The sequence below is a fragment of the Muntiacus reevesi genome, chromosome 11 (assembly GCF_963930625.1).
Source record: "Muntiacus reevesi chromosome 11, mMunRee1.1, whole genome shotgun sequence".
NCBI classification, from domain to species: Eukaryota; Metazoa; Chordata; class Mammalia; order Artiodactyla; family Cervidae; genus Muntiacus; species Muntiacus reevesi.
This window is the reverse complement of record NC_089259.1, coordinates 64,818,826-64,844,379: the sequence shown is the minus strand read 5'-3', so window position 1 is coordinate 64,844,379 and position 25,554 is coordinate 64,818,826.

The window sequence follows — 25,554 nt, the reverse complement described above, 5'->3', positions numbered from 1 at the left end:
GTGTTGACACCAAAAAACACAGGGCAAGCTCGTTTGAGACATAGTAGATGAAGTAGTATGTGCTAATCTCACCATATGAGTGTAGAATAGGTAGATGATAGATGGACCGATAGAGATAGGAAGAAAGAAGGAAAGAAAGGAAGGAAGAGGGAGGGATGGAGGAGGGGAGTTTGGGGATAGAGAAGAAATTGGAATTCTGCATATCATTTTGAATGGATTCATAGATGATATAGGACTTCCCAGGTGCCCCTAGTAGTAAAGAATCTGCCTGCCAATGCAGAACCCAAGAGACATGGGTTAGATTCCTGGGTCTGGAAGATCCCCTGGAATAGGAAATAGCACCCTACTCCAGGATTCTTGCCTGGAAACTTCCATGGGTAGAGGAGCCTGGTGGGTTACAGTCCACGTGGTCTCAAAGAGTCAAACATGACTCAGCAACTGAGCACGCCGCGCGTGTGTATGCACGCGTGTGTGCGCGCACACACACACACACACACACACACTAATAATACAAAACAATTAATTTTTGAATAGTGAATTTGATTTTTGGAAAATATCAAACTCATACAGAATTACATCAGTAAATATGTTGTGTAACCAATGCAACTAATCCTTTTTTATTGGGAGGGATAAAAACCAATGCAAATATGAAGTTAACAAAATTGATGTCTTAGAAAGTTGCTCTGATGGCAAAATCAAAATAAGAGATCCATCTTTGCAGTTTTCATCAATGGGGAACAGCTTTGAAATAAAAATATGATTTATTTTTAAAGCATGAATTCAAAGTTAAGGTCACTGTTTTGAAACTTGGTAAAATAAAGAGAAGGGATCAAGCATTTATCCTGTCTTTCTATGTGTATTTATGTACCTCAGGAAAAACAACTGATATGGGAAACTTTCTCTACAGAAGAAGACAAAAGGATAGAATTAGTATTCCAATTTTCTGTACCCTTTAATAAATAAATTAATCTAAGAGAATAATCATCATGAGTTGGTAGCATTACAAAAAAGAGAGACCAGGCATTCTGTGTCTCCCAAAGGAAGTACTCATTATTGCCTATGAAGTAGTCTTGCCATAAAATCAACATAGAGCGTGATCAAGCCTCAGGCTCAACCAACCAGTTTAATATATAAACAGCAGAAAAACACACACAACACCACACTGACCAGTCTGCAAAACCCAGACTGCAGAAAAGTGTCTGACTCTTTGCAACCCTCCAGACCGTAACCCACCAGGCTCCTCTGTCCATGGGATTCTCCAGGCAAGAATACTGGAGTGGGTTGCCGTGTCCTCTACAGGGGATCTTCCTGACCCTGGGATCGAATTCACATCTCTTGCAGCTCCTGCATTGCAGGAGAATTCTTTACCACTGAGCCACATACATTAATTCTTATATTTTAGAGAAATATAATCAAATATTCATGAAATAGTAAGAGACCGGGGATTTATTCCAAAATGTTTAGTGGGGGAGTAGTGAGGAAAAGTATAGATGAAACACAACTGGCCATGAGTTGGAAGCCATGGAGATTATGGATGATGACGGATACACAGAGATTTATTACATTAATCTACTTTTCTATAAGTTTAAAATTTTCAATAAACCAGATTTTTCTTAAGGGAAAATAAGAGAAATTTTCAAAAATGCCATACTGCTTATAATAATAATAATAAATGAAACAAATCCATTAAAAGATGTGCAAAACCTAAATAAATAAGAAAACACATAATATTCATGGACAGTGTGAGTTCAATGCTGGAAAGATATAAATTCTTTCTAAAGTGATCTATAAATTCAAAGTGCTGTCAATCAAAACTTCAACAGCATTATTTGAGGAATTTGACCAGCTGATTTTAAAATCTGTGCAGATTAACAAAGGGCTAAGAATAGTCAAGACACTGCTGAAGGGGTCTTTCCTTGTGGTCTGGTGGTTAAGATTCCACACTTCCAATGCAGGGGGCAAGGGTTTGATCCCTGGTCAGGAAACGGGTCCCACGTGGTACATAGACCAAAAAAAAAAAAAACTTCTGATGAAGAATGTAGGGGAGATTTCCCTACCATATATCAAGGCTTGTAATCAAGTTACAGCAATTAAGATAGTGGGGAGGGATAAATTAGGAATTTGATATTAGCAGATACATACTATCATAAATAAAATAGATAACCAACAAAGTCCTACTGTAGAACACAGGGAACTATGTTCACTATCTTGTAATAACTTACAATGGAAAAGAATATGAAAAAGAATATATCTGAATCTATTCAGAATATATCTGAAGAGAATATAACTGAATCACTTTACTGTATACCAGAAACTAACACAACATTGTAAATCAACTTTACTTCAATTTAAAATAAGTTTTAAAGAAAGTAGTATGAAATAGGACAGAGAAAGAGAAAAAATTGACCAGTGCAACTGAATAAAGAGCCCAGAGACAGGGTCATAACTGTATGAAAACTAGACATGGTTCCCAGTTAAGTGGAAAAATGAAGGAAATAGTCTATAAAATGGTGTTAGTCAGTTAATTAACCACTAGGAAACTGGATCTTTCCTTTTTGCCATGTACAGAAACTGATTTTAAATGAATAATAACATGAATATAAAAAAACAGTTGTGTTTTGTTTAATAAAATATATTGTATTTTTGTGACCTTAGGAAACAGGAAGATTTGTTTTGAAACATGGAAAAGCATTAGTCACAAAGAACAGGAAAATAGTTATAAATGGAACTACATTAAAGTTAAGAAGTTCTGTTCATTTGATAATTATTTTAAAAGCAAAAAATCCAAGCCACTAATTGGGGAGTTATTTGCAGCACATTTATTTTAAAAAGAATTATCTACAATACATATAAAGAACTTTAAAAATGATGAATAAACACCAAAAAACTCATCTTTGTTTGTAATAAGGGAAATATAAATTAAAAACATAGTGAAATGATTTTAAAGCTACTGAATTGGCAAAAACCAAAATTTGACAATACCTAGTATTGGCGAGGCAGTGGAACAAGATGAAAAATGTAAAGATTCAAAAGTATTTTGGAAAATAAGTTGACATTATTTTAATCAAGTTGACTTGATATACTTTATCACCCAGTTCTAATCCTGAAGAAAATGTGTACATGCCTTGGAGAAAATACAACCTTTGAAAGAAATGTGAAAGAATGTTCATAACAGCCTTGTTTATAAGGATGGATAGATAAGTAGAGGGATGGATAGAGAGAGAGAGAGAAAAAGCCAATGTTTATTGACAGGAAAACAAATTCTGATACGTCTGCCAGGTGGAATACCACATAACAACAAGGTTCAAGAAACCACAACTACACACAGTGACATAGAGGAAACTTAGAAATATCATGTTGAGGGATGAAAGCAAGTAGCAGACGATAGAGTTTGATACCATTTTATAAACCTCAAAATCAACCAAAACTAAAAAGGCCCTTCAAATAGGGAGAGGAAAACACCCTTCTTTCACTGTTCCTACTGCTTCACTCTCCTTTGTCTCTTCCTTCTCTATCAATAATTAATTAGAGGACCTCCCTGGTGGCGCAGTGGATAGGAATCCACCTGCCAACACAAGGGACATGGGTTCGACCTTCCCTGGTCCAGGAAGATCCCACGTGCCAAGGGCAACTAAACCCAGGGGGCTACAACGAAGGAGCCCGCGTGCTGCAAATTCTGAAGCCTGTGCGCCTAGAGCCCGTGCTCCACAATAAGAGAAGCCACCGAAATGAGAAACCTGTACACCTCAATGAAGACCCAGCGCAACCAAAAATAAATAAATGCAGAATTTTTAAAATTAATTAAATAAGGTAATTCTTACACATCCTTCTAGTCTTAAGTCTTCTCCTCAGTCCCTTGTTATACATTTCCAGGGCGCATAATAATCTTTCTTCCTAACAGGTCTCGAATTGACCATGCTGTCAATTTCTTGAAGGTAGATATTGTATCTGTTTTATTCACAATTGAATCTTGATCTCTAGCACAGAATGTGACACAGTGAAGTGAATCAGTTCAGTCCAGTCGCTCAGTCGTGTCCGACTCTTTGTGACCCTATGAACCACAGCACGCCAGGCCTTCCTGTCCATCACCAGCTTCCGGTGTTCACCCAAACTCAAGTCCACTGAAGTGAATAAATACACAAATAGTCACGAACAAACACATCTTGAATGCGTAAATGAAAAGTGACATGCAACTGTCCACTTATATTTGTATCCAGTATTATTCCCGCTTCCTAGGTGGCGCTTGTTACGAACCCTCCTGCCAATGCAGGAGACATAACACACTGGTTCGACCCTTGGCTTGGGAAGATCCCCTGGAGGAGGGCATGCCAACCCACTCCAGTACTCTTGCCTGGAGAATCCCATGGACAGAGGAGCCTGGCGGGCTACAGTCTATAGGGTTGCACAGCATTTGACATAACTGAAGCGACTTAGCACGCACACATTATTAGTTCAGCATTTACACCTTGGGGAATGCACATGAAAGCTGAATTTTTGCAAACGAATTCATTATATAATAATTTACAATATGATTTTATATCCATAGTCAAATCTTAGGCCTGGCACCAAAATCTTCTGCAATGAATTGCCAGATCTCCTACATTTGTCAAAAACTACATGAATGTGGCGAAGAAGAAAGGTGCGTTATCACCATCCAAAATGCCAAGGAGAGATTTTTTCACACATTTGGTGATTTTTAAAAAAGTTTAAAGTTGCGATTTTTGTCACTATCTGTCTGTGCTCAGCATAAAGTGAGAGTTAATAGCCTGAATTTTTCTATGATAATAATAGTGTTGATCAACAGTTGCTACTTCACTTGACTCTGACATAAAATATGTTAAGCTGAAAAGGTATATTAAAATACATTTTCGAAAGCATTCTAGGCAAGTGTTAATTTTTCTAAAAGCAGATTTATAGTAAAACTCTGAAGCCTGGGTTTCTTTCCACTTAATCTAACAGCAAATGCTTTTGAATAAAATATGAATTTAAGTATAAGATATATTGGGATAATATATTGGGATTAAATGAAGATCCCTTGGAGAAGGGATAGGCTACCCACTCCAGTATTCTTGGGCTTCCCTTGTGGCTCAGCTGGTAAAGAATCTTCCTGTAATATGGGAGACCTGAGTTCAATCCCTGGGTTGGGAAGATCCCCTGCAGAAAGGAACGGCTACCTACTCCAATATTCTGGCCTGGAGAATTCCATGGACTGTATAGATCATGGGGTCACAGAGAGTTGGACACAACTGAGTGACTTTCACTGCACTTCGCTTCAGTGGCAATGTGACAGAATGGAAAAGACATTTGGCTAATTGCTTGAAGACTCAAGCTCTCATTCCAGCTTTATCTTTAACTAGCCATGTAACTACTAACCAATCATTTTATCTTTCTGGGTCTTGGCTTTACAATATGTAAAATAAAGAGATTCATCAAGTACCTAAGCAATTATCAAAAATTCAGAATTATAGATTCTACAAAATTTCATTATGTAGGTATCCTACCTTTGGGAGGATCTGCTCCAACTTGCTTAAGCTGGAAGCCATGGACATCTATTCCAATATTTTTCCCGGCAGGACCATGGGTCAATTTCCATTCTTATACTGGGGTGATCATTTCCAAAGACAGAGACTCAAGAGGTTTGTGCTGGTGGGCCCCTTGTGGGCACTTATCTCCCCTTGAGCTAGTGAGGCCACTGGCTTCCCAGGGACATGGACCCACAGCCAAGAAGGCAGGGTGCTCTCCAGACTGCTGCGCACAGGAGACGGACGGCCAGAAGTACTTCCGAAGGCATTTTCCACAAGAGCCACCCCATCCTGGGAGCAAGGATACTTCTAGTTTTCATGAATGTGAATGCAGGTATGTGAAGCGTGGGCTTTCCAGGTGGCTCAGAGGTAAGGAATCTGCCTGTCAGTGCAGGAGACACGGGTTCAATGCCTGGGTCAGGAAAATTCCCTGGAGAAGGAAATAGCTACCCACTCCAGTATTCTTGCCTGGGATATCCCATGGACAGAGGAGCCTGGTGGGCTACAGTCAATGGGATCGCAGAGAGTCAGACACAACTGAGCATGCACACATGTAAAGTTTAGATTTTGAGGGTTTATGTTTCTCTCCAAAGAGCTGTTTGATGGGGCTTCCCTGGTGGTTCAGTGGTAAAGAATCCATCTGCCAATGCAAGAGATGTGGGTTCGATCTCTGGTCCAGGAAGATCCCACGTGCTGGGGAGGCAACTAAGTCCCTGTGCCAAAACTACTGAGCCTGTGCTCTGGAGCCCGGGAGCTGCAACTACTGAGCTCACATGCCTAGGGCCCATGCTCTGCAACAAGAGAAGCCTCTGCAATTAAAAGCCCATGCACTGCAAATAGAGAATAGCCCCTGCTTATTGCAACTAGAGAAAACCCCGCGCAGCAACAAAGACCCAGTGCAGCCAAAAATTAATAAACACTGTAAAGCAACTATATACTGCAATTTAAAAAAATTAGTAAAAAGCAAAGAGTTGATTGAGCCCGGAAGCCTTGTTCTATCACCATAGACAAAAGAAGAGGCATTTTCCACAAGAGCTACCCTATCCTGAGAACAATGACACTTCCAGTGAGAGAGCTGAGGACATCATTTCAAGTCTCCATGCCTCCGTTATCAAGAATTCATGTACCAAAGAGCCCTTATTTGAGAGTCAATTTTCTTCCATCCCTTAAAGGAAAGGGAATACAAATGGGGGACCCCTTTATAGTACTTTCAAAATTGTTATTTACATGGAGAAATGAGTGTCACTTGTCTTTCAGATGGTTTCTTTGGGCTTTCAGGACTGGTGGGGAACTGTGGGATGAGGGGTAAGAGGAACTAGGACAAAACCTGGTTTTGAGAACTGGTGTACAATTATCTCCACAAGCTTCTAGCTTTCCCACCTCCTCACACTGGTATACAGTCACTTGGAATAGTCAAAAACATTCAGAGTTTGTGATGAAGCTACTTCATCCATTTATTTATTGAACATTCACTACATGTTAGCATTGCCCATAGGGCTGGACAATAATACAATACAGTACAGTACAATACAATACAATGATTAATAAAGAGCTGCCCTTAATGAACTGATAACTACTGAAGGAAAATGATTAATAAACAGGAAATTACAATACAACATGATAAGTTCAGGTGTGTGTGTGTAAAGTATATATATACTTTAAATTTCTCCTGAGAGTCATGAAGATGTTTTAAATAAATAGACATATCCACTTTTGTACAGAAAGATTAAAAAATCATTATTCTAAATATAACTTTCCTCCCATAATTCTTCTATAAGCTTATTACAATCCCACCTAAAAAGCCAACAGGACTTTTTAACTAATTAAGCTATTTTCCTCCAATTAAAAAAAATTAAGCTGTTTTCAAATATCATAGAGAAAAGTAAATGTTTTAAAATACTCAAGAGATATTTTTTTTAAAGCAGAGAAAGAAGGGATCAGCCCTACTGCATATAAAATGTATTATCAAGCTACTATAAAATAAATAAGTCAGTGAACCGGAACAAAATCCAGAAATAGACTCAAAAAATATGTGAAAAATGAGTCTATGCCAAAGTGGCATTTCAAAGCACTGGGTAAAAGACGACCCATTTTATATCATTTACAGATTTAGCAGATATGCAATTACATGTGTGTGTTTTAGTCACTCGGTCATGTCCGACATTTTGCAACCCCATGGACTGTAGCCCACTAGGCTCCTCTGTCCATAGAATTCTCCGCAAGAATACTGGAGTGGGCAGCTATTCGTTTCTTCAAGGGATCTTCCCAACCCAAGGATAGAACCTGGGTCTCCCGCATTGCAGGAAGATTCTTTACTGTCTGAGTCATGCAATTATAGTTCACAGCTAATGTCAGACCTTTCACTGTCTGAGGTTTTAAATGATCTTACTAAACTGGTAGGTGCCTTTGGATTAACAAGCTCTTATGCACTCTAACAACTTGGATGGAAAATGATCCCAAGTTGGCGAAAGGAATTTAGTTTATGTCATATTGAGTTAATCTTCCTCTACAGATTTGATTTTCCAAATTAAAAGTGATTATTGCATTTCTTCTTAATTGGTTAATAGTTTGTAAATGATCATTAGTGTCTCTAGTGTGAAGGAAATGTTTTCAGTTAATTTTTTGTATATAATGCATGAAATAGAAAGCTAAATTTTCATCTTTCTAATTTGATTTCAAAGAGTAATTGGAACCTGTAAAAGAAATGCTTCATCCATCAAAAGATCTATATACTCAGTTCAGTATATGCCAGAAAGTGTGCAAAATGCTGGAAATACAACAATGGATATACTTGGATGGTCCTAGTCTAGTAGGAATGAAAGTCAAGGGCAGGGACTTGCCTGGTGGTTCTGTGGTTAAGGCTCTGCGCATCCACTGTGGGAGGCATGGGTTCCATCCCTGGTTGAGGAGTTAAGATTCCACAAGCCTTGTGGCATGGCCAAAAGTAAAAATGAACAGAAAAAGCCAAGGGCACAAATGATTACATAATGAAACTAGGAAAGTGCAGTTAGAGAAGGTTAGGCTTCTTCTGGCCTTTGGTGGGACAAACCAGTGGTGAATGGAGAGAAATGTCAGGAAGCAACTTCCCTAGTACATGACACCACAAACTCATGATTCTAAATCTGCTATATGTATAGATGCAATGGGCTAGGTAAAGCCTCCGAGTCATGCACACATAGGTACCGTGTCTAACCAAGGGATGACAAATCACTGTGTATTGATGATAGTCAATGAGATTCGCAGACACTCTAAGGTGGCACTGTTTTTTTCAGCACTTAGCCCTCCTGGATCTCGGGGGGAAAGACTATACAGCATGATGAAAAAATGAAAAGCTTTATATAGAGTCATCGGGATTTGGGGTCATCTTCTGGTTCTGCCACTTGACTATTTGGTTATCCTTATTTAAGCAGGCTACCAGCAAGCTGTAGGACAGTATCCACAGGTGTCCTGGCCCTGAGAGGTATGACAGAGGTTGGAAGATCCTGTCAAAGAGTCACCTCTCCCTTCCCACATACTAAAATATGCTAGGCCTAGTTTGTTTCAGAGTTGGCCAGCAAACCCATGAAAGGATGCTCAACATTGCTCATTATTGGAGAAATGCAAATCAAAACTCCAGGAGGGTATCACTTCACAGCAGACAGAATGGCCATCATCAAAAAATCTACAAACAATAAGTGCTGGAGAGCATGTGGAGAAAAGGGAACCCTCTTACACTGTTGGTGAGGATGTAGATCGGTGTGGACACTATGGAGAGCAGTACGGCGAGTCCTTTAAAAACTAGGAATGGAACTACAATATGACTAAGCAATCCCACTACTGGGCATATACCCTGAGAAAACTGTAATTCAAAAAGTCACATGTACCCTGGTGTTCACTGCAGCACTATTTGCAATGGCCAGGACATGGAAGAAACCTGGATGTCCATCAGATGAATGGATAAAGAAGTTATGGTACATAGATACAATGGAATATTACTCAGCCATAAAATGAATGAAATTGAGTTAGTGGTAGTGAGGTGAATGAACCCAAAGTCTGTCATACAGAATGAAGTAAGTCAGAAAGAGAAAAACAAGTACCATATATTAACGCATATATATGGAATCTAGAAAAATGACACTGATGAACTTATTTGCAGGGCAGGAAGACAGAGACAAACATAGAGAATGAACCTGTGGGCACAGTGGGGGAAGAAGAGGGTGGGACAAGGAGAGAGAGTATCACTGACATATATACACTGCCATGTGTAAAAACATAGCTAGTAGGAAGCTGCTACATAACAGAGGGAGCTCAGTCCGGTGCTCTGTGATGGTCCAGAGGGGTGAGATGGGGGTAGACAGGATGGGAGGGAGGTCCGAGAGGGAGGGGATATATGTGAACTTATAGCTGACTCACATTGGTGTACAGCAGAAACATGCACTATATTGTAAAGCAATTATCCTCCAATTAAAGATATATTTCTAAAAATTGCATTAAAAATTTTATACTAAATTCTTAGTACATAGCATAGTGCATGGTCTAGAGTGGGTGTTTAATAAATATCTCTATATATATATAAAAAAAAGAACATCTTGTCAAGGAGTTACTCCTCCCTTCCTAAATACCAAAATATGCTAGGTCTAGTTTGTTTCGAGTTGAATAATTTCAGAACTCCACAGAGCCTTTGTTAAGCTTTCAGAATATGAAGATAGACAGTTTCTAAGTTCTCTTTGTAAAGACAATAATGATAAAATTAGTTTAAAAAAGGGAAAATATAGATTAATTCTACTTATTGGTGCAAAAATGCAAAATAAAGTACCAATAAACAGAATCCAGCAGTATATCAAAAGAATAATACACCGTATCAAATAGGTATTATTCAAGAAATTTAAGAAATGCTCAATATTTTTTAAAAGATTAATATAATTCCCAGCGTCAAGGTTAAAGGAAAATATGTGATCTGAATAGATGCTGAAAAGACTTTTTACAAACTGCATTATCCATTCCAAATGCTTAGAAAACACTGCCAAAACAGGAAGAGAAATGTGGGTTTTAATATGATAAAAGCAAATATTTTAAACTTATAGCATCATTATGCTTAGTGGTGAAATATTAGACAAGGATGTCTGCTCTTTCCCCTACTATCTAACATTATTCTGGAATTTCAAGCCAATGAAGTAAAACAAAAGAACAAAATAGGAAGTAGAAGCATTGCAAAGGCAGTAACTGCTTAATGCTTTGGTAAAGAAATTAAACTGGACCTTATCTTAGTCTTTATATCAAAATTAATTTTGTATATATTAAAATTCTAAGTGTCAAAAACCCCATAAAATAACTAACAATTTTTTTTTTATAATATTGGATGAGGAGAGCTTTCCTAACTATGACACAAAAGCACAAAACCATAAAGAAAAAATTAGTGGATTTAACTACATTTAAGCATAAAGCTTTTGTGGAGACAAAAAAAGCACCATTAGTAAGCCTGAAGGTCTGGAGATAAAGTAAAAAAAAAAAGAAAGAAATTAGACATTCTAATAGATAAAAGGCAAAGAATATGTAGCAGAGAGAGAGAGGGAAGGGGGGAAGGAAGGAGAGAGAGGAAGAGAGAAAGGATTTTTACCATTTGAATGAAGTATTGTATGTTTATTTCACTATTGCAAGGGAATATAAGATACCTGGTATGAGACTGATAAAATTAAAGAGACTGACAATCCTTGAGTTGGTGAGAATGTAGTAGGACTTGAATTTATCTGATTTTGGTGGGGGTATAAATTAGCTTTTTTTTTTTTTTTTGCCAGATCATAGTTCCCTTACCAGGGATCAAACCCTGGACCCCAGCAGTCAAAGTGCCGAGTTCTAACCACTGGATCGCTTCTAGTGGTTAGAGTTAGGTTCCTCCTGGGTTAGGTTCCTTGTGGATCTAACTGGGTTAGGAATTCCCAGTATAACTTTTCTGAAGGTGACCCTTGAAGTATTTATTAGACTTTAAAATACTAAAACCCCATGTCTTTGGATAAGGGAGAAATTTTGTACAAATGGATAATCTTTCTCAGTATCTACTAAAGCTGCTCATAAACATAACTTAGGACTCAGCAATTCCTCTCCTAGGTATATACCTAGAAAAAGTGTGCATGTATGCACCAAAAGACATCTGCAAGAATGTTCTTAACTCCAACCTAGATATAATCTAGTTTTCCAGTAGAAGATGTAAGTACATTTTAGCATTTCATACAGTGGAATGGTAATGGAAATTAACAAACAACTGCCACTCAAAAATACAGATGAATCTCTAAAAGGCTGGAGGAAAGGTCAGGCATAAAAACTACATAGTGCCTGATTTCATTTAAAAAGTTCGAAAGCAGGCATAACAGTCTGATGCTGGAAGGCAGGGTACTAATTCCTTTAGGGAGGGGGAGGGAGTACCTGGGATAAGGGCAGAGGAATGGCTTCTAGGGAGGAATAATGTTTTATTTTTTGACCTGTGTGTGCTCTATTTATGAAAATTCTTCAAAGCTATACGCTTAGATTTCTACACCTTACACTATTCTGATGTATGTTATTTGTTTAATTTTTAAGGTATTTAAATGTTCATACTCTTTGAACTATTGAAGAATCCTGCTAAAGAAACTTATCCTACAAATATAACAGGTCAAATGTGCAACCTTGTATCATAGTACTATTTATCACTAGAAAAATTGAAACAATCTAAAGTCTCTCAAAATAGTATTGGTTAATTATAGAATATTATATACCCATCCCTGGTGGCTCAGACAATAAAAAAAGAAAACAAAAAACAAAAACCTGCCTGCAATGCAGGAGACCGGGGTTTGAACCCTGGGTCGGAAAAGTCCCCTGGAGGCAGGAAATGGCAACCCCCTCCAATATTCTTGCCTGGAGAATTCCATGGACAGAGTAGCCTGGCGGGCTACAGTTCATGGGGTCTCAAAGAGTCAGACACACCTAAGCAACTAACACTTTCATGCCTTATTTTAACATAGAGTGACTCACTGTGATAGGCAGAATGAGGGTGCCCAAAAGACGTCCATGCTCGAATCCCGGGAAACTGTGAATGTGTTACCACATTCACAGCCGAAGAGATTTTGCAAATGTGATTAAGTGAAAAAACTTTGAGGTGGAGAGATAATCCAAGTGGACCCAATCTTATCTTATCACAGGAGTCTTTAAAATTGGAGAGGCTTTCCTAGCTGCAGTTAGAGAGGGATGTCATTATGAAGGAAGAGTCAAAGAAATACAATGTTTCTGGCTCTGAAGATGGGGGAGGGAACAACAGGCGGCCTCTAGAAGATGGTACAGGCATCTCTGGAAAGGAGTGCAGGCCTGCTAACACTATGATTTTAGCCCAGTGAGACCTGGACCATAAAATAATAAATTTGTGTTTTTTAGCCACTAAATTTGTGGCAATTTGTTAATGCTAAGTCTCTTCAGTCGTGTCCGACTCTTTGCGACCCCATTTGTTAATAAGTACGTGCTAAGTTGCTTCTGGAGAAGGCAATGGCAACCCAGTCCAATACTCTTGTCTGGAAAATCCCATGGGCCGAGGAGCTTGGTAGGATGCAGTCCATGGGGTCGCTAAGAGTCAGACATGGCTGAGCAACTTCACTTTCGTTTTTCACTTTCATGCATTGGAGAAGGAAATGGCAATCCACTCCAGTACTCTTGCCTGGAGAATCCCAGGGACGGGGGAGCCTGGTGGGCTGACGTCTATGGGGTCGCACAGAGTCAGACAGGACTGAAGCGACTTTGCACCCGCAGCAGCAGCAAGTCACTTTAGTCATGTCCAACTCTTGTGACCCTATGAACTGTAGACTGCCAGGCTCCTCTGTCCATGGGATTTCCCAGGGAAGAGTACTGGAGTGGGTTGCCAGTTCCTTCTCCAGGGGATCTTCTCGAGCCAGGGATCGAACCTGAGTTTCCTGTGGCTTCTGCAAGGCAGGACTCTTTGCTGCTGAGCCACCAGGAAGTCTATTACGAGGTACAACAGGAAGCATGTACACTCACTTTCTAGTTTTTGTTGCTGTTCAGTCGCACAGTTATGTCTGACTCTCTGCAACCCCATGGACTACAGAATACCAGGCTTCCTTGCCCTTCACTGTCCCGGGATTTTGCTCAAACTCAAGTCCACTGAGTTGGTGATGTCATCCCCAACCATCTTATTGTCTGTCACCCCCTTCTCCTCCTGCCCTCAATCTTTCCCAGCATCAGAATCTTTTCCAATAAGTCAGCACTTCACATCACGTGGCCAAAATTTCGGTGCTTCAGCTTCAGCATCAGTCCTTCCAATGAATATTCAGGGTTGATTACCTTTAGGGCTGACTGATTTGACTTCCTTGCTATCTAAGGGACTCTCAAGAGTCTTCACTGGTGGTTCAAATGATAAAGAATCCGCCTATAGTGCAGAGCACCTGGATTTGATCCCTGGGTTGGGAAGGTCCCCTGGAGAAAGAAATGGCTACCCACTCCAGTATTCTTGCTTGGAGAAAAAATAAAGAAGGCTGGATAGTATAGTCCTGTAGTTCAGTAGTCTTGTAGTCTGTCAGGATCCTCTGTCCATGGGGTTACAAAGAGTCAGACATGACTAAGGGACTTTCATATGTAGATTTAGTTTTTGAGGACTTTACAAATACTTTGTCTCACATTTAATTTTTTTTTTCTTATTTTTTGGACTTTTTGTTGGGTTTTGGTGTTTTTCAGAATGGAAACTTGAAGTAAAACTGAGTTGAAAATAATAGAATATGAGAAAATGACAATATCCAGTATCTAATGGCTTACTGGGCAATCTATGCTTAAAAAGGAGCTAAAATTTCTGAATGTGTCTGAGATGAAACAAAGCAAATAAAAACACACCAAGAGAACATCAGTCTCTGATTAGCGGCTGCTCCTCAAGATTGTCAAAGGCAATTTTTCTTAGGATATTTTTAAAGCTTACAATGAGCTCTTTTATAATGTAGCATTACACACAGGCCTCGGCTCCAGAGACCTGCTCAGACTCTGACCAGCCCAGTGGTCCATGTCCTGTTTCCTTTATTCTACTCTTAGATCCTAGAACAGAGCTCGCTTTCTTCTCTTCTGGGTAACTAACACCATCCAGCCTTCCCGGAAGGTGCTATTTCCCCAACCTGTCTGCAGGGTGGCCCATGTTTCCCGATTCTTGTGCTAAGTCGCTTCAGTTGTGTCCGACTCTTTTCGACCCTAGGGACTGTATCCTATGGCTCCTCTGTCCATACTGGACAAGCATACTGGAGTGGGTTGCTATTCCCACTTCTTCACTGCTTCTAAAGATAACACAGGGTCTCAATTCATTCATAGGTTTCTCCCTCTAAATGCTAAAATGAAATAAACAAGGAGATACAAAAGCAGCAAATGTGGGAAAGATCTTACAGCCTACAGCTCCTAACTGATTAAAAACGTAACTGCTGAGAAGCAACAGACACACAAATGATATGAAAAATTTAATAACTAGAAAAATAATAAGTGGCTGTGGTGTTTGTGCATGAATATATATTTTATTGGCATACGTGTGTGTGTGTGTGTGTGTAACATATATAGTAACTCCAGCCCTGGACTTTTCTCTTTTTGCTCCATGGTAGGATTGAACAAATTATTCAACGGTAACATTGGAAGAAGCCTCAGGGGTCATTTAGTTCAACCCCCACATTTTGCCAAGGAAAGACTGAAAGCCAGACAGAGGGAGATTTGTCTGTCCTTTGACTTCTTTTTCTTTGCTTTTCAATCTTTTTCCATCAGCAGCACATCAACCGAATGATCGGATGAGATTATTCAGTCTGGGGTCATTCTCTTCCTTATTCTTATTAACCATGACAATCTTTCCTTAATGCCTTTCCCTCCTATCTAATCTTTAACGCTATTAATCCATTTCTTTCATGACTAGCCTTTGCTTGATTCTTCTTTTATAGATAAACTGAGTCATCAGCAGGCATTTTGCTGGAAGTCAGCCTTGTTCTATGTCCAGTCCATAGAAGTCTGTGACTTTCTATCTTATCCTATCGCCTGCATCAAAGGTTTTTGTTGACCTAACTTTCTTATCATGTCAAGTGTTAATCTTCTTTCAGCAGTAAAGGAATTGCCAAACTAAAGTACTTTGGAAACAGGAATACACTGACCTGTCATTTCAAAGTCATCACACAACCAAAATCCTACCTGTCCTATAGACACATCTCTACTGAAAATGTGAAGGCAGAGTCCCAAGTCTCCAAAGTCATGGAAATCTGGCAATCCTCAGAAAGAATGCAATGAGAAAATGGCAGGCCCTGCAATTTCACTCCGAGAATTAACCCAAACTTGGTATGTGTGCATGCTCAGTCATTTCAGTCATGTCCGACTCTTTGCAACCTTATGGACTGCAGCCTGCTGGGCTCCTCTGTCCTTGGCATTCTCCAGGCAAGAACACTGGAGTGGGTTGCCATGCCTTTCTCCAGGTAATCTTCCTGACCCAGGAATCAAACCGGCGTCTCCTGCATTTCTTGCATTGCAACCGAATTTTTTACTGCAGAGCCAGCAGGGAAGCCCCCAAACTTGGTATAAAAAGTAATAATAGCTAATATTTATCCAGGGCTTACAATATGTTAGTTACTATTCTAAGTGCTTTATGCAGATTATCTGTTTTAATTCTATGAGTTCAGAGAAATTATTTCCTCTATTTCATATATGGGAAAATGTGAGCAGAGAGCAGTTAAGCTATTTGTTTAAACCCCAGAAACAGGAAATGGTGGAGCCAGGATTTAAGAGAGTTGAGTCTAGTCTCCTATAACCTCTCTTATAAAGAGCTAACATGAATCAACCGCCACCCATTCTTTGTATTGGGAAAGAGCATCCTTGGAGGCATGGTCTACATACCAGGGAGATGCCATAATTTAAGGCTCCAATAAGCATATACAACAGCTTTCAAGGCACCTGAGGTGGCTACATGCTTTTTAGTCTTTTCAAGTCCCAGAGGAAAGTCCCCCAGTGCTCCAGAGATTGCTGGTAAGTCCCACGAGTCAGCAATGCTGTCAGGAAGGACAGCTTCTAAACTGCCTTCCCAACCTTAGATGCACTTTCTAGTAAGCTGGTTAGCTCTTAGAAGTTCAGCTCAGAGCTTTAGGTTTAACTTGGATGGGATATAAACTCCTGGATCTGCCCTTGCTTCTCCAGGACTTTGCTGCAGCCTAGAGTCTCATTTTGCAGTGGCTCAGAATTGGAAATCAACCCTGAACACTCATTGGAAGGACTGATATTGAAGCTGAAGCTCCAATACTTTGGCCTCCTGATGGGAAGAGCTGACTCACTGGAAAAGACCCTGATGCTGGGAAAGATTGAAGGCAGGAGGAGAAGGGAATGACAGAGGATGAGATGGTTGGATGGCATCACCGACTCAGTGGACATGAGTTTGAACAAGCTCCGGGAGATGATGGACAGGGAAACCTGGCATGCTGCAGTCCATGGGGTCACAAAGAGTCAGACATGACTGAGCAACTGAGCAACAGAATTGGAATTAGACCACCTGCCTGAGGTGCTTAGACTGTACACATAGCTTGTAAGGACTGCCAACCAATAAGTGCAGCTGCAAAGCAAATCTAGTCATCTCCACTGGAAGTTAGTCCCCGAAGGAAACATGAATACTACAGTAGATTCATGCAGACTACCCAAACTACCTTTGGCCAATTACTTTGCTATTTTTGAATGCTCACTAATCAAAGCCAGGGTGGAAGCTTTCGTCCACTTCTACACTTCTGAATACCACCTACTTGGAATTTTTTCTCCAACAGTTGCCTTTCTTACTAGCACCTGATTCATATTTGCAACTTGGACTAAAGCAAAACACATTTTCTTCTTTATCTTACTGAAGAGCACCACTATGCCCCAAGTTATAGAAACCAGAAAGTTGGGAATTAACCCAAGTTCTTTGTACCTAACATCAAATCCAACTGTAAGTACAAGCCCTGTAGATTTTCTGAAATGGCCTTTGAATCCATTTCCTGTCCTTCTTTTTCACTGCTCTTACTCTGGTTCAAGCACTGATTCACTCCAACCTCCATGTCTTCTCCATGTCTACCTCCATGTCTTCTGCTTTCAGTTCATCTCCATCACTGCCCTTGACCGTTTTCCCCAGTTTCAGATGTAGCTGGGTCGCTGCTCTGTTAAATTACCTTGTGTGTCTTTCTATGACTATAATCCAAAAATTTCATGTGGTGTCTAACTTCTGTCACTATCTACTTTGACCTACATTTTGGCTCATTTCCTACCACCAGTCTGTATCAGCTCTTCCCACACCCTCCCAGGGAGAGTAATTCTCTCCATCACTAGGTTCTCATCTCATCAGCATTTATGCCATTTATCACATTGCAGTATATCATTTTGTGTGTCTGTTGCTCCCATTTCTAAAGCATACACACTTGAGGAAGGAAGATCTTGTTCAACACCACTTTCCAAATGCTAAAAACAGGACGTGGCATTTCCAAAGTACTTAACTAATATTTGCTGAATAAATTACTAAAGGCAGTAGTGCCAAAATTCATGTTGACCATCAGGAAAAATGTTTCTGTGTACATACTCTCATATATCAATTAATCAATAATTAATTGAAAAGAGACAGCAGGTCAAAAAATAATTTCCATGGATGAATAGATAAATTATACACACACACACACACACACACACACTGAATATTATTCAGTCATGAAAGGAAACCCTGCCATTTGTAACGACATGGATGAACCTGGAGGGCGTTACACAGAATGAGATAAATCAAAGACAAATACTGTATGGCATCACTTACATGTGGAATTCTTTAAAAAGATGATTTTGCACAGAAGCAGAGTGGAGTGGGAGTTGCCAGAGGTTGAGGGGAGGAGGGGACAGGGAGATATAGGTCAAAGGGTACAAACTTTCGGCTATAAAAGGGTAAGTTTTGAGGTTTCAATGTACAGCATAGCAGTGATACTAGCTAAGGATTCAGTACTGTACACTTGAAAATTGCTGACAGTAGATCTTAAGCATTCTTAAGTTAACAATGTACAGTGATGGGTGTGCTAATTATCTTGATCTTGGTAATCATGCCACAATGTATACATACATCAAATCATCATGTTGAATACTATAAATATGCACAGTTGTATCTGTCAATTATTCCTCAATACTATTGGGAAGGGTAAATTAATAAATGGATGTAAGAAACATTATGGACTTTAAAGTCAGATACCTGGTTGAAAATCCTAGCATTGAGATATGTCAGCTAGATGATTATGGATAAGTCTGTTAAGCTCTCCAGTACATTTTTTCATCTGTAGAATTTGAATAATAATATACCTCATGGGGGTGGGGTGGCGATTAAAGGAAAGATACCTGTGATGTGTATGTGTGTGTGTGTGTGTGTGTGTGTGTGTGAAGCAATTTGCCTCTGTGACCAACACAAGGTTGCTTTTAACAGATGATGGTGGGCTAACTTGAGTAATTTGCAGCCTTTTTAGTCCTTTTTAATCCTGCTCTTGTGATTTAACTGAATTAAGCACTCTATAGCCAGGCTCTTAATAAGAAAAGAAGCTCATTTATTAGCCAGATGGACAACAAAGTAAAGATTAAAATGGCTGCAATTAACTAGATCCCCATTTCCCTGCTTTTGGCCACAGGATAAAACATTGTCTGAGATCCAAGCATTCCTCCTGCATGGAAATACCTTATGATAGACATGACATTGGGAGATCATGAGGGGCAGATCCTCATATTTTCTGTGTAAAAAGTAGGGTAGTGATTAAGATCTTGGGTTTTGGAGTCAGAGTTCCTGTTTCCAAATACCAACTTAACAACTGCAAGCTTCTTAAACTCTATGCTTCAATTTCATCATGTGTAAAATGAGGCTAAAAGAAGTATCTATTTGGTAAGATTGTCATGAAACCAAAGCAAGTAATACATTTGAGAGATTCCTGGCATATGATAGTAAGTGCTGAGTAAATGTTATCTATGATATGAATGATGCTATCATTTATCATCAAATTGGAACAGTTTTGAGTGAAAAGATGTACTATTAGTAACAATGGCAGGGGCTTCCCTGGTGGTTCAGTGGTAAAGAATCCGCCTGCCAATGCAGGAAACATGGGTTTGACCTCTGGTCTGGGATGATCCCACATGCCGCAGAGCAACTAAGCCCCTGTGCCGCAACTACTGAGCCCGAGTGTACAACTCCTGAAGTCCTCGCTCCCTGGACCACATGCTCCACAACAAGAGCAGCCACTGCAATGAGAAGCCTGTACCCTGCAAAGAAGAGTAGCCCCTGCTCGCTGCGACTAGAGAAAAGCCCAGCAGCAACAAAGACCCAGCAAGGCCAAAAACAAATAAATAAACAAAATTATTTTTAAAAATTGTTTAAAAAAATAATTATGGCAGCATAATAGGCTTAAATTAGGATTGTCTTGGTCAAACCCAGGAGCATGATCACCCTCACTGTGATAATGTTGATGATGATGGTGATGATAATGACGTCGTACAGGGCAAGCCAGAGGAGCTTCCCACTGCTATCACTATTTCCGTCTGACCCACCATTGCCAGTCTAACTTCAGAACTGCCACACAATCCTTTCCCCACTGTTTTCCACTAAGAATGCTCAACCCTTAGCTGCTCCACTAAGCTAAAGGGGAATGAAATACATGCTGTTTTTCTCCTGAGACCAAAGCAGAAAAAATAATGTTTAAATATTAGTGTACTGAAGCAATTCATTTTATTCGGAGAGTCCAGTTTAATAAATCACAATATTGCGGCTGAGACCTGCTGATTAGTATAAATTTACCCTTTAGCTCACAACACATATTTATTATCTAAGTTTTTGAACCTTAATATAGCCTTGGTTTGTTTTTTTTCTCTTTTCCACCTCCCTCCTTCTTCCCCTTTAAAAAAAAAGTTATGACAGAAAACCAAATGTAGAGGGAAATTTGGTATCACAGGCTAATATCTGCTTATCCAGTTTTATCCAATGTACAATGCCAAATAGCCACATCAAGAAAACAAGCGATGTGATGATCATTTTGCAATGTATAGAAATATTGAACTATTGTGTTGTGCGCCAGGAACTAACACAATGTTGGAGGTTAATTATACTTCTAAAATAAACAAACAAATAAACAGGCTAAAAGGAAAGGAGATCAGATTTGTGGTAACCAGAGGCTGAGGTGGGGGGTAGGGAAATTAGGTGAAGGTCAAAAGTACAAACTTCCATTTATAAAGTAAATAAGCACTAGGGATGTAATGTACAACATGATTAATATAAGTAACACTGTTGTGTGTTATACATGAAAGTTGTTAAGAAAGTAAATCCTAAGAGCCCTCATCACACACAAAACATTGTTTCCTTTTATTTTGTACCTTCATGAGATGATGTGTTCACTAAATTTAGTATGGTCATCATTTCAAGATATATATAAGTCAACCAATTATGCTGTGCACCTTAAACTTACACAGTGTTGTATATCAGTTCTCAATAAAATTGGAAGAAAAAAGAAGAGGCTATTCATCTTAGCACTGCTATTTAGTGAGCATCTATTATATGCCTAGTACTGTGCTATGAAATATTCAAGACATGGTCGCACAGGGAGTTTTCAATATGGTTCAAAGCATAAAAGGAACACTTGTGAAACAACACTGATGTAATACTAAATGTAACAAATACATTTTTGTGATGTAAACATGAAAATGTGTCAAGCTTTTAGGGGAAGTCTGATGGGGGTGGTAGGTTTTGAATGGGCTTAAGGGTGGCTGAAATCTGGATAGATAGGAGAGAGAGATGGAAGAACCCACCAGGGGGGACTGATTTCAGGATAAGAAAGGGCAGGAGTTAAGACTGAGCAAGACCTTGATGCTACGGCATTAATGCTTTTACAGAAAGGGACACTCAGGCAACTAAAGGGGTCAGGCAATAAGAACCCGATGATTCTAAGGCTCCACACTGGGTTTGTTGGACCCCTAGCAAATCTGCTGTTCTAATTGCACAGGATTTGAAAATTTTAAAGTCTGCAGCAATGTGAGATTGTTATAACTGCTTATCAATCTTTTCTCTTTTTAGAAGAGAACAGGGAGAAATTATCCACTAGGGAAAAATGCCTTTCAATGTGAAATTGAAAGTGTTAGTCACTCAGTCGTGTCCAAGTCTTTGCGACCTCTTGGACTGTAGCCCGCTAGGCTCCTCTGTCCATGGGATTCTCCAGGCAGGAATACTGGAGTGGGTGGCCATTCCCTTCTCCAGGAGATCTTCCTGATCCAGGGATCAAACCCACATCTTGTGCACTGCAGGCAGATTTTACCATCTGAACCACCAGAGAAGAAAGAGCTCTATCTGCAAGGGGATGTCCCAGCAGAAGTCAGGTGGAATCATCCATTTTGAAATGTGTCTAACCTCAGGCTTGATGTCCTTAAAACATAAACAGTATAAAAGGTGCAACTATTAAGTATATGACCTTCCCAATGAGGAAGAGACATTTTCTTGGAAGAACAGCTTTCAAATCTGGCGAATAACTAAAATTTCTGCAATGTCTTCCCCTGGCAATCATTCATAGAAATTTACGACTTGGCATCTTGATTCAACCACACATTATTGCTTAATTTAAAGTGCTTCTTTTAATAGATCAATAGACTTGCTTTTAGGAGCTGCCGTAATAACACCTACGCTTTTATTCAAAGTGGTAAAAAGTAGTTGGGAGAGATGACACATACGGGCTCAATAAACTTTGAGCTAAAACATGCATGACACAACATGCCATTTTGTGTCGAGGTGCACGTAACACAAATTACAGCTCTTTGAAACAGAAAGAAAAATCCAAGCCAATTCAAACTAATGACCTGGCTCTTGTTTCTGAAGTGGGCGGGGGTTTACATGAAACCTTTTCATGCCATTCCTGAGCGGGGTGAATACCCGAGGTTTGGTCCTTCTTGAACTGCAGCCAAAAGGCTTGGCAAAGGCAAATCCAGGGTTATGAGAAGGTAGCACAAAAGAAGGAATAAGTTTGCGTGTGTTTGTCTCCACTGAAAAGCTCCATCCCATTCTTTCCGCTGTTTTATATACACTGTACTTTCTCCTACTAGATTTTCTATACTTCCCTTTCCTGGAGAATTTGTTGCAAAAGACTGCTTCTTCACTGTCTCTTAGGACACAAACCCCTTTGAAAATCCACTCCAAACTCTGCACACTCTCTCTCAGAGAGAAAGGGCATACATTCAAAACCTTGCAGAAAGTTTCAAAAGCTCCACGAATCTTCTGAAACTCATACAGACCTCCAATGAAGATCCCTTCAGATATTCTTCAATGACATTGAACAAGGAAAAAGAACAGGCCTTTAGAGTTGTTCTAGCAATATATTAGGTCTAAAAGGCATTTTGTTTGTGATCCATAGCTTAAAGAGAGTAATGAGTTCATCACTATCGGCTGGTCAGTTTGTCAAATGTTACTTCACCAGAACTTTATCCTGACTCTGAGGAAGTCCTGTGTATCTGGGAAACTTCTCTGCCTTATCCTTGGGCGGTGGCCATAACAACGTTGATCCTGAGACATGCCTGCTATTGCCCTGCCCCTGATGGCCTTGGTAGATTGTAAAGGTAAAAAAAAAAAAAGAAAAGAAAAGATCTTGCGTTTCTAGATAGGATTCTGTGTACTCATGGAAAAGAACTTTTTGGAGAAAGTTTTATATGTGTGTATATATATACATATATATACACACATACATATACTTTCAATTTTAATGTAACTTTTTCTGGTTGCATCTTAAACCCAAAGTGAAATCCAGGTTCCTAATCCCAACATCCAGTGACGGTCTGGCTTCACAGTATATAAAAACCAGTGTCCTTTCTCGTTATCAATATTCAATATGTAACAAACTTCTTTGCCTAACAGACAAAAGGCTGTCAGGATATGCTGATAGCTATGCTAAGCTGGGATGTTGGGTAGGTTATATATATTAAATGAACTTTGGTTTACAATATTTTTGACATACATGGGTTTATTGGGATGTAACCTCATCATAGGGCATCCCCCAGTGGCTCAGCCGTAAAGAATCTGTCTGCAATGCAGGAGACGCAGGAGACGTGGGTTCGATCCCTGGATTGGGAAGATCCCCTGGAGAAGGAAACAGCAACCCACTCCAGTATTCTTGCCTGGAGAAATCCATGAACAAAAGAACCAGCCTGGTGGGCTCCATGGGGTTGCAAAGAGTCAGATACGACTGAGCAGCTGTGAGCATGAGCACGAACTGCATCATAAGTCAAGAAGATCTGTTCTCAATCTACCACCCTCCCTGACAGATAGATTGTATTTTCTGCCTGCTTAAAGAGGTTAAGTTACTTCCTCGAGGTCTCATCAGTAAGTGAGGTTGTATGACTGGACCAAGCTTAGCCACCACTGTATGCTTTCCCATGCTCTCCTTGGCCGAGGCTTCAAGCCCCAGGAGACAAGCATTTTTAGTGGCTCACACAGGGGCCAAGCAGATTTCCTGTCCTAGCCAATGGAGAGCCACGAATACCAGGGGTGGGGCGATCCTTTTGGACCTTGTGTCAGTTTTTAATTCCAGCTGATAGAAAATAAAACTAGAATTCCATACTTGTAGTTATGTTTTGGTTGGCCTGTTGAAAGCTTTAATTGGCTATTTGTGCTCTTCACAGGAAATACATTTTAAGTCACAGTAAATATACATTTCATTGATTAAACTATATTTGAGCTGAAAACATATAATCTTAACACTTCTTTTTCCCCTGAAATAAGTAGGCTTCCCTGGTGGCTCAGTCAGTAAAGAATTTTCCTGTAATGCAGAAGTCCTTAGTTCTATCCCTGGATTGGGAAGATCCCCTGGAGAAGGAAATGGCAACCCACTCCAGTATTCTTGCCTTGGAAGTTCCATGGACAGAGGAGCCTGGTGGGCTACAGTCCATGGGGTCTCAAAGAGTCAGACATGATTGAGCAACTAACACACACACACACACACACAGACACAGACACACACACACACACACACAAGTGCAAGGCAATCCAAAAATAGCATAAAGTAACTCAAACAGAAACAAACAAAACATGGTCAAAATTCCAGAAAAAATGAGACTTAATGAAATTCATTCTTATTCTATGTGAGCCTCCAGACTCAATTGTAAAATCTCATGTATCTATAGTAGTTTTATTTCTCACGGTCGGCTACATTACTTCTCTCAAGCCTCTACTCTTCGGAACTACTCTGTGAAAGAAGTGTTTCACAGAAGAGCAGGGCACAATTCTAATTTATCTTCATGTCAAAGAGAAACCAAACTGGAGCAGAAGGACTTCTAAGCAAATTGGTAAATCAGGTATCTGCTATCCGTGTGTGTGTGTGTGTGCACGTATCTACAGTGAACTGATGGAGAATGGTTATTATGAAGAATTACTATTTGCTGTTTTAAATAGATCATCTCATAAAGCAAATTAATCAAGCCAGATTAAATATTCATGAGGGATATAATTTCAAAAAACACATCTGTAAAACCACATTTTAAATCCAACGCTTGGGAAATGTGCACCTTTTATTAGTATCAAAGTCCAACCACACACACAAATCTGTTTTTTCCAAAATGGGTAGGACTACTTGCAAAATTGTGTAAAAGAATTTTTCAAGTTGTTACTTATTCAAATGAACTTTCCTTGAGTTTTTTAAAGTCCACTTATATACAATTGTTATTGTTAAAATGAATGTGAATAATTTTTGCTCATTTCACTGACTTTTTCACTGATTAAGTTCATTTCATATTAACTAGTTTTACCACTACCACTCTCAGCATATATAAAAGTGTTACAAAAATTAGCCGTAGAATTTATTTTCTTCATAATAGGTCTTTCTGCCAGAGTAAAAAAAATGCTTTTTTGTTAAACGGATTTAAAGTCTCAGTTAGGCAAGATGAACAAGTTATAGAGATCCGCTGGGCAACATAGCTCCTAGCGTTAACACATACTATGTACTTAAAAATGTGTTGAGAGGATAGATCTCATGCTATTTGTTCTTACCATTACTTATTCTTACCATAAACAACAAAAAAGGAGGAC